The sequence below is a fragment of the Oncorhynchus masou genome, chromosome 9 (assembly GCF_036934945.1).
Source record: "Oncorhynchus masou masou isolate Uvic2021 chromosome 9, UVic_Omas_1.1, whole genome shotgun sequence".
Taxonomy (NCBI): domain Eukaryota; kingdom Metazoa; phylum Chordata; class Actinopteri; order Salmoniformes; family Salmonidae; genus Oncorhynchus; species Oncorhynchus masou.
Genome location: NC_088220.1, coordinates 72,842,305 through 72,853,356, shown reverse-complemented (window position 1 = coordinate 72,853,356; position 11,052 = coordinate 72,842,305).

The following is an 11,052-nucleotide window of genomic DNA, read 5'->3' as shown; positions in this document are numbered from 1 at the left end:
CATACCAGGCAGTGATGCAACCAGTGCTCTTGCTTGGAGTCAATGCTCTTGATGGTGCAGCTGAAGATCTGACGACCCATGCCAAATCATTTCAGTCTCCTGAGGGGGAATAGGTTTTGTCGTGCCCTCTTCACGACTGTCTTGTTGTGCTTGGACCATGTTAGTTTGTTGGTGATGTGGACACCAAGGAACTTGAAGCTCTCAACCTGCTCCACTGCACCCCCATCGATGAGAATGGGGGCGTGCTCTGTCCTCTTTTTCGTGTAGTCCACAATCATCTCCTTTGTCTTGATCACGTTGAGGGAGAGGTTGTTGTCCTGGCACCAGGGGCCAGGTCTCTGACCTCATCCCTATAGGCTGTCTCGTCATTGTCTGTGATCAGGCCTACCACTATTGTGTCATCAGCCAATTTAATGATGGTGTTGGAATTGTGCCTGGCCATGCAGTCATGACTGACCAGGGAGTACAGGAAGGGACTGAGCACGCACCCCTGAGGTGCCCCTGTGTTGAGTATCAGCGTGGCGGATGTGTTGTTACCTACTCTTACCACCTAGGGGCGGCCCATCAGGAAGTCCAGGATCCAGTTGCAGAGGGAGGTGTATAGTCCCAGTGTCCTTAGCTTATTGATGAGTTTGAGGTCACTATGGTGTTGAACTTTGAGCTGTAGTCAATGAATAGCATTCTCACATAGGTGTTCCTTTTGTCCAGGTGGGAAAGGGCAGCGTGGAGTGCAATAGACATTGCTTCATCTGTGGATCTGTTGGGCCGGTATGCAAATTGGAGTGGGTCTAGGGTTTTTGGGATGATGGTGTTGATGTGAGCCATGACCAGCCTTTCAAAGCACTTCATTGCTACAGACATAAGTGCTACGGGTCAGTAGTCATTTAGGCAGGTTACCTTTGTGTTCTTGGGCACAGGCACTATGGTGGTCTGCTTAAAACATGTTGGTATTACAGACTCGGACAGGGAGAGGTTGATAATGTCAGTGAAGACACTTGCCAGTTGGTCAGCACATGCTCGCAGTACATGTCCTGGTAATCCATCTGGCCCTGAGGCCTTGTGAATGTTGACCTGTTTAAAGGTCTTAATCACATTGGCTGCGGAGAGAGTGATCACACAGTCTTCCGGAACCTCTGGTGCACTCATGCATGTTTCAGTGTTATTTACCTCGAAGCGAGCATAGAAGTAGTTTAGCTCGTCTGTAGGCTTGTGTCACTGGGCAGTTTTCGGCTGTGCTTCCCTTTGTAGTCTGTAATGGCTTGCAAGCTCTGCCACATCCGACTAGCGTCAGAGCTGGTGTAGTACGATTCGATCTTTATCCTGTTTGGACGCTTTGCCTGTTTGATGGTTCGTTGGAGGGTCCCGCTCCTTGAAAACGGCAGCTCTATCCTTTAGCTCAGTGCGGATGCTGCCTGTAATCCATGGCTTCTGGTTGGGGTATGTAGGTACAGTCACTGTGGGGATGGCATGGTATGCGTCTTTGTGTGTGGAGTATACGTGGTCCAGAGTTATTTTTCCTCTGGTTGCACATTTAGCATGCTGATAAAAATTTGGTATAACGGATTTAAGTTTCCCTGCATTAAAGTCCCGGCTACTAGGAGCCCCGTCTCTGGGTGAAAGTTTACTTGTTTGCTTATGGTGGAATACAGCTCATTCAATGCTGTCTTAGTGCCAGCCTCTGACTGTGGTGGTATGTAAACAGCTACAAAGAATACAGATGAAAACTCTCTCTGTAGGTAGTGTGGTCTACAGCTTATCATAAGATACTCTACGTCAGGCGAGCAATAGCTCGAGACTTCCTATGATATTGTGCACCAGCTGTTGTTTACAAAAATACAGTCCGCCACCCCTCATCTTACCAGACGCTGCTGTTCAATCCTGTAGGTACATCGTATAACCAGCAAGCGTTATGTTGATATTGTCGTCGTTCAGCCACGATTCCGTGAAGCATAAGATGTTACAGTTAATGTCCCGTTGGTAGTTTAATCATCTGCGTAACTCAACGATTTTATTCTCTAAAGATTGCATGTTTGCTAGCAGAATGGAGGGAAGTGGGGGTGTATTCAAGTGCCTACAAATTCTCAGAAGGCAGCCCGCCCTTCGGCCCCTCTTTCTCCGCCTCCTCTTCACGCAGATCACGGATGAACCCGAGGAAGCAGTATATCCTTCCCATCGGGCTCATCAGAGTAGTGAAAGGGAAAAAAGGTGCTTAATCACAGGCCTGATGTCTAGAAGTGTCACGACTTCTGCTGAAGTCGTTGCCTCTCCTTGTTCGGGCGGTGCTCGGCGTTCCAGTCAGACAACAACCCCTTACTGTACTGGCGGTAGGTTGCACAGTGGCTAAGGAGTTTGACCTGTGGCCAAAAGGTGTCCGGTTCAAATCCCTGGCGCTGGAAAAGAAAAATGGGTGGAATTGATCTGACAACTGGAGGGCTGCTGGGTTCATATCCTCAAAACAGTGCCCAACATTTGGGCCCTTGAACAAGGCCCTTAACCCCACAATATGCTCTCCATCCAGGGGTGCTGCACAGCAACTTGAACCTGTGCTTGTCTCAATTGTGTGTGTGAGGTCTGCTGTTTGGGGAGGTTGAGAATGGAGCAGAATAAAACGTTTTGTTGTTCAATGTAACTAATGAACAAAGTTGTATTGTATTGTGAAAGAAGTCAGAGTTGACATGGGCCAACACTCAAACAAAAAGATGCCTCCCTGGCCACCAGGGCATGTTTGCATATAATGACAAATTGAACAAAACAACAATGCTGGTATTCATTTGGACAATATTTAATTGTTTATTAAATTATATTCTTAGCTAAAAATATGACTATTTAAGAGTAGTAATTCATAAGTGGCAGCACCAGGAGTTTTATATGGAACAAATTTTATTTGGAACAACCTCTATGGTTCTGATCAAAGAACCATATAAAAGGGTTCTATATAGAACTTTTAGGGGTTCCATATAAACTCAGCAAAAAAAGAAACATCCCTTTTCAGGACCCTGTTTTTCAAAGATAATGAATAAAAATACAAATAACTTCACAGATCTTCATTGTAAAGGGTTTAAACACTGTTTCCCATGCTTGTTCAATGAACCATAAACAATTAATGAACATTCACCTGTGGAACGGTCATTAAGACACTAACAGCTTACAGATGGTAGGCAATTAAGGTCACAGTTATGAAAACTTCGGACACTAAAGAGGCATTTCTACTGACTCTAAAACACCAAAAGAAAGATGCCCGGGGTCCCTGCTCATATGCGTGAACGTGCCTTAGGCATGCTGCAAGGAGGCATGAGGACAGCAGATGTGGCCAGGGCAATAAATTGCAATGTCCGTACTGTGAGACTAAGACAGCGCTACAGGGAGACAGGACGGACAGCTGATTGTCCTCACAGTGGAAGACCACATGTAACAACACCTGCACAGGATCGGTACATCCGAACATCACACCTACGGGACAGGTACAGGATGGCAACAACAACTACCTGAGTTACACCAGGAACGCACAACCCCCCATCAGTGCTCAGACTGTCTGCAATAGGCTGAGAGAGGCTGAACTGAGGGCTTGTAGGGCTTGTTGGCTGAGGGCTTGTTGTAAGGCAGGTCCTCACCAGACATCACCGGCAACAACGTCGCCCATGGGCACAAACCCACCGTCACTGGACCAGACGGGACTGGCAAAAAGTGCTCTTCACTGACAAGCCACGGTTTTGTCTCACCAGTTGCGATGGTCGGATTTGTGTTTATCATCGAAGGAATGAGTGTTACACCAAGGCCTGTACTCTGGTGCGGGATCGATTTGGAGGTGGAGCTTGATGTCATTACAGGCAATCTCAATGCTGTGCATTAAAGGGAAGACATCCTCCTCCCTCAACTGGTACCCTTCCTGCAGGCTCATCCTGACATGACCCTCCAACATGACAATGCCACCAGCCATACTGTTTGTTCTGTGTGTGATTTCCTGCAAGAGAGGAATGTCCGTGTTCTGCCATGGCCAGCGAAGAGCCCGGATCTCAATTCCATTGAGCACATCTGGGACCTGTTGGATCGGAGGGTGAGGGCTAGCGTGAGGGCTAGCAGCCAATGAAAGCTCTTACAATATTCAATGATTACATTTATCTAAAACAGGTTATAGGCTACATGTGCACCATCTAGTCAGAACAGTAGGCAAAATTAGACCAAATTATTAGGGTGAAGCACGTGGGCTACTAACAGCTTACTACACAAAATAGGCTTAGTACTACTTTCTTAGCTACAGTATACACACAGTTGAAGTCGGAAGTTTAAATACACCTCAACCAAATACATTTAAACTCAGTTTTTCACAATTCCTGACAATTAATCCTAGTAACAATTCCCTGTTTTAGGTCAGTTAGGAACACCACTTTATTTTAAGAATGTGAAATGTCAGAATAATAGTAGAGAGAATGGTTTATTTCAGCTTTTCTTTCTTTCATTACATTCCCAGTGGGTCAGAAGTTCACATACACTCAATTAGTATTTGGTAGCACTGCCTTTAAATTGTTTAACTCGGGTAAAACGTTGCAGGTAGCCTTCCACATGCTTCCCACAATAAGTTGGGTGAATTTTGGCCCATTCCTCCTGACAGAGCTGGTGTAACTGAGTCAGATTTGTAGGCCTCCTTGCTCGCACACGCTTTTTCAGTTCTGCCCACAAATGTTCTATAGGATTGAGGTCAGGGCTTTGTGATGGCCACTCCAATACCTTGACTTTGTTGTCCTTAAGCCATTTTGCCACAACTTTGGAAGTATGCTTGGGGTCATTGTCCATTTGGAAGACCCATTTGCGACCAAGCTTTAACTTCCTGACTGATGTCTTGAGATGTTGCTTCCATATATCCACATACTTATCCTCCCTCATGATGCCATCTATTTTATGAAGTGCACCAGTCCCTCCTGCAGCAAAGCACCCCCACAACATGATGCTGCCACCCCTATGCTACACGGTTGGGATGGTGTTCTTCAGCTTGCAAGCATCCCCCTTTTTCCTCCAAAACATAACAATGGTCATTATGGCCAAACAGTTCTATTTTTGTTTCATCAGACCAGAGGACATTTCTCCAAAAAGTACAATCTTTGTCCCCATGTGCAGTTGCAAACTGTAGTCTGGCTTTTTTATGGCAGACTTGAGGCAGTGGCTTCTTCCTTGCTGTGTGGCCGTTTCTTCATTTATGTTTATATACGTTTTACTGTGGATATAGATACTTTTGTACCTGTTTCCTCCAGCATCTTCACAAGTTTCTTTGCTGCTGCTCAGGGATTGATTTGCACTTTTCGCACAAAAGTACGTTCATCTCTAGGAGACAGAACGCGTCTTCTTCCTGAGCGGTATGACGGCTGCGTGGTCCCATGGTGTTAATACTTGCGTTCTATTGTTTGTACAGATGAACGTGGTACTTTCAGGCGTTTGGAAATTGCTCCCACGGATGTACCAGACTTGTGGAGGATTCAATTTATTTAGATTTTCTCATGACATCAAGCAAAGAGGCACTGAGTTTGAAGGTAGGCCTTGAAATACATCCACAGGTACAATTGACTCCAATGATGTCAAATTAGCCTATCAGAAGCTTTTAAAGCCATGACATCATTTTCTGGAATTTTCCAAGCTGTTTAAAGGCACAGTAAACTTAGTGTATCAGGTGGCGCAGTGGTTTAGGGCGCTGTACTGCAGCGCCAGCTGTGCCATCAGAGACTCTGGTTTCGCGCCCAGGCTCTGTCTTAACCGGCCGCGACCGGGAGGTCTGTGGGGCGACGCACAATTGGCCTAGCGTCGTCCGGGTTAGGGAGGGCTTGGTCAGTAGGGATGTCCTTGTCTCATCGCGCACCAGCGACTCCTGTGGCGGGACGGGCGCAGTGCGCGCTAGCCAAGGTTGCCAGGTACAAGGTGTTTCCTCCGGCACATTGGTGCGGCTGGCTTCCGGGTGGGATGTGCGCAGTTAAGAAGCAGTGCGGCTGGTTGGGTTGTGTATCGGAGGACGCATGACTTTAAACCTTCGTCTCTCCCTAGCCCGTACGGGAGTTGTAGCGATGAGACAAGATAGTAGCTACTACAACAATTGGATACCACGAAAAAGGGGTAAAAATTCATTTAAAAAAAAAAAAACTTCTGACACACTGGAATTGTGAATAAGTGAAATAATCTGTCTGTAAACAATTATTGGAGAAATTACTTGTGTCTTGCACAAAGTAGATGTCCTAATCGACATGCCAAACCTATAGTTTGTTAACAAAAATTTGTGGATTGGTTGAAAAACAAGTTTTAATGACTCCAACCTAAGTGTATGTAAACTTCCGACTTCAACTGAAATAGATTTTTGGATTCACCTTGTCGTTCTGTACTCACTCTGAACAGAAAGGTGGTGATGCGGTCCTTCGTAGGGAAATGTTGTCAATGTCAGGCATTCTCTGGATTTATGGTGCTTTCAAGACAACTGGAAACTCAAAAAAAACAAGGTTGAATCATGATGATGTCAGTGATATTCTGGTCATAGCTCTAGAAAGAGGCCCGAGTTCCTGATTTACAATTCCAAGTTGGATAACCATTCAAAACATATTTTCCCAGTCGGAGCTCGTTTTTTTCCTGAGGTCCCAGTTTTCTTGAACTCACTGAAGTCAGATTTCCCAGTTCCGAGTTAGTTGTTTTGAGAGCAGCATAAATCATGCTGGATTGACAGCATGGCCAATGTTGAATATTTATAATTTTAACCTTGGAAAAGATACGCTTAAACCCATATTTGGGAACACAAACCCACGCCACTGAATAGCAGGTTACTGATTGCTTTGCAATGCTTGCAGTTAGCCACTGATTCCTTCCAAACCACGCAATGTTGAATTGGCGATTTCCAACTTGTTGTGTATTGTTTATGGCCGATGAGCACCAATATGTTTTATCTATCATTCCTCTTCAGAATTTCTCTGCATATGACAAGGTTTAAAAAGGATTTGCCAGTAGATTGTAGACTTGATTCACGATGATGACTGCTAGCTAAGATTGAAAGTATGAAGTCAGTCCAATCAAAGCTACTGTAGATATAAGGTGATTTGACATAATTCAATCTGTAGCCAATGACCTTGCACCTTCTTGGATGGGCACTTCTCATGTAACTCTATGGCAGCACCCAAGGGGCTTAAATTCTCGAGCTCTACCGTTAGAGTTGGTGGGAATGTAGTGTCCCCATGAGTGACAGAACACTGAACTGAGCTAGGCTGAAAGACCTACAGTTTGGAGCTGTCTTACTCGAGAAAGCACTGAGCTAGGCTGAAAGACCTACAGTTTGGAGCTGCCTTACTCGAGAAAGCACTGAGCTAGGCTGAAAGACCTACAGTTTGGAGCTGTCTTACTCGAGAAAGCACTGAGCTAGGCTGAAAGACCTACAGTTTGGAGCTGTCTTACTCGAGAAAGCACTGAGCTAGGCTGAAAGACCTACAGTTTGGAGCTGCCTTACTCGAGAAAGCACTGAGCTAGGCTGAAAGACCTACAGTTTGGAGCTGTCTTACTCGAGAAAGCACTGAGCTAGGCTGAAAGACCTACAGTTTGGAGCTGAGCTAGGCTGAAAGACCTACAGTTTGGAGCTGCCTTACTCGAAAAGCACTGAGCTAGGCTTAAAGACCTACAGTTTGGAGCTGCCTTAATCGAGAAAGCACTGAGCTAGGCTGAAAGACCTACAGTTTGGAGCTGTCTTACTCGAGAAAGCACTGAGCTAGGCTGAAAGACCTACAGTTTGGAGCTGTCTTACTTGAGCTAGGCTGAAAGACCTACAGTTTGGAGCTGTCTTACTGAGAAAGCACTGAGCTAGGCTGAAAGACCTACAGTTTGGAGCTGTCTTACTCGAGAAAGCACTGAGCTAGGCTGTTTGGAGCTGCCTTACTCGACACTGAGCTAGGCTGAAAGACCTACAGTTTGGAGCTGCCTTACTCGAGAAAGCACTGAGCTAGGCTGAAAGACCTACAGTTTGGAGCTGTCTTACTCGAGAAAGCACTGAGCTAGGCTGAAAGACCTACAGTTTGGAGCTGCCTTACTCGAGAAAGCACTGAGCTAGGCTGAAAGACCTACAGTTTGGAGCTGCCTTACTCGAGAAAGCACTTACACCGAGCTAGGCTGAAAGACCTACAGTTTGGAGCTGTCTTACTCGAGAAAGCACCGAGCTAGGCTGAAAGACCTACAGTTTGGAGCTGTCTTACTCGACCGAGCTAGGCTGAAAGACCTACAGTTTGGAGCTGTCTTACTCGACACTGAGCTAGGCTTTACAGTTTGAAGCTGCCTTACTCGAGAAAGCACTGAGCTAGGCTGAAAGACCTACAGTTTGGAGCTGCCTTAGAAAGCACTGAGCTAGGCTGAAAGACCTACAGTTTGGAGCTGCCTTACTCGAGAAAGCACTGAGCTAGGCTGAAAGACCTACAGTTTGGAGCTGCCTTACTCGAGAAAGCACTGAGCTAGGCTGAAAGACCTACAGTTTGGAGCTGTCTTACTCGAGAAAGCACCGAGCTAGGCTGAAAGACCTACAGTTTGGAGCTGTCTTACTCGAGAAAGCACCGAGCTAGGCTGAAAGACCTACAGTTTGGAGCTGTCTTACTCGAGAAAGCACTGAGCTAGGCTTAAAGACCTACAGTTTGGAGCTGTCTTACTCGAGAAAGCACTGAGCTAGGCTGAAAGACCTACAGTTTGGAGCTGTCTTAAAAAGCACTGAGCTAGGCTGAAAGACCTACAGTTTGGAGCTGTCTTACTCGAGAAAGCACTGAGCTAGGCTGAAAGACCTACAGTTTGGAGCTGTCTTAAAGACCGAGCCTGAAAGACCTACAGTTTGGAGCTGCCTTACTCGAGAAAGCACTGAGCTAGGCTGAAAGACCTACAGTTTGGAGCTGTCTTAATCGAGAAAGCAAAAAAGAGACAATGTTTTAATGCGGCTTTATTAAACAAAATGCTTTTTATATTGCAATCTAACTGATGTGTGGGGTTCAAAACAGGTGGGTCTCCACCTGCCCTGAATGATGGGTCATCACTGATCAACATGAAATGCTGGTTAAGACATCTAGATTGAGATGGGTTTACCAAGAAAAACCTCCAAAAATGACTAATTTGAAAGGAGCACTCAACGACAAAAAGCAGAGACATCTATATTTTTTAAAGAACATATTTGAATTGGTGGTGTTCCTCGGGGCTCTGTACTGTACTTCCCTCATTGTCCTCTCAGTCGCTGAATCACCCTCGTCAATCCTTTCATACAAAATAAAACTTCCAAACTAATGCACTTTTTTCAACATTTACATCATAATTATAGTTTGAAAATAAAGCTGCTTTTCATCTCACATCCACCAATAGCAGAGGATGTTTGTGTTCGTCTCCGATTTCTCGCTCTGAGCACAATCTGTCAGTAGAAAAGCTACGTCTGACTCATCCTCTTGTTGAAATAAACAAATAGTGTTCCTTTTTTTAGCTGGAGATGAAAACAGAAAAATACAAAAGGGCACATTTATGTAAGAGTCGTATGTCGAGCTACAATTACAACCACACACAAATGCCTCACAAATTACACATAAGGTTAGACATGTTCCCCCTATACATATCTACTCTATAATTTATCATATTCTTCCCATTTTTATTTCTCATGTTTCTGTTCTACCTTATGCTATTTTTAGTATTACATTGTTATTGATTACTGCATTGTTGGGTTTAGAGCTTGCAAGGAAGGCATTTCCCTGTACTTGTGCACATGACATTACAACTTATTTGATAATACTGACGCCTTTGTAATCTACCTGTAAACCCCCTCACAATAACAAGGCCTATGCCACATTGATGAGTATTCATATGGCATTCTGGGGCTCTGGAGGCTGGAGTATATTTAAATAATTTCATAGTCTTCCCACACTCAAGTGCTTCACACACAGAAATGTATATCTGAAGCAAATTGCCATTGCCACAAATGTACAGAATTCAGTGGGGGCATGAACACGAGTCACAACACAGACAGAGATATATGCAAACACATGCAGACAACAGTTGAGACAACCAGCCCATATCATACATACACAAAGAGGGACATGACCCACCTGAAAATTGAGACAGTGTTGTCAAAGCTTCTAGACCAATACAATGTATCCCTCGCTCTCCCTCCTTCCACCCTGCCAGGACATTTACAGGTGGGGTTAAGGCGTAGTATCAGTCATGATGCAGTTTCCCTATGATATGAGATCAGCATGTGATATGGATACTTGGTATGGCATTGGAATCAATTTGATTGATTAGATCAATTCAAATCGAATTAGTACAGATGTGTCAGATGTATGGGTATTCCTGACACTGAACAGAGCAATAGCCTACTACAGATCAATGTCTATATGATGCCAAGCAAGCATTAAGAACCAATTGGCCTGAATTTCACTGATGTTATCTTATTGAAATCAGACAGTGTCTTCAGGCTACAACCAGGGCCTAGGATGAAGCAGGTTGATTAGTATGAGGCACTTGGAGATAACAGGTTGTTTCTCTAATAGGCTGATACAATTTGATATTACAGCAAACAGATGGCGCAAGATATGCAGATATTACAACAATATGTATATTACTGTAATTACACTTGAGACTTAATTAAATGCCTGCAAGAAAGTTTCTATTTGACCTTAAAGTCCAGTGTTTTGGGCAGATGGGCTGTAGGAGGAGGGAGAGGGTGGAACTGAATGGTAATTGGTTTCTGTTTACCCAGAGTATCCCCACAAGCAATTAGCCAAGCTGCTTGAGCCTTGCTTCCTTTACTGCTTGGTGTGTGTGTGCGCATGCTTGCGGTAAATAGGGAATTACATGAAGTGGAAGCTTGTGCTGAATGTAAAATATGGTTGGTCTATTAGCCAAACACATCAACAGAAGCATACAGACACACTGAGACACCAGTCTAATCTAATTGTTACAATAGCAAAACAGAAGTGATATCTGAAAGCATATCTGGAATCAGGTGAACAAATCATACTACCGTACACATCTGAGTGCCGACTCCCGACGTAAATGTATGAATGAAACTGGCGGCTTCCCCCTGAC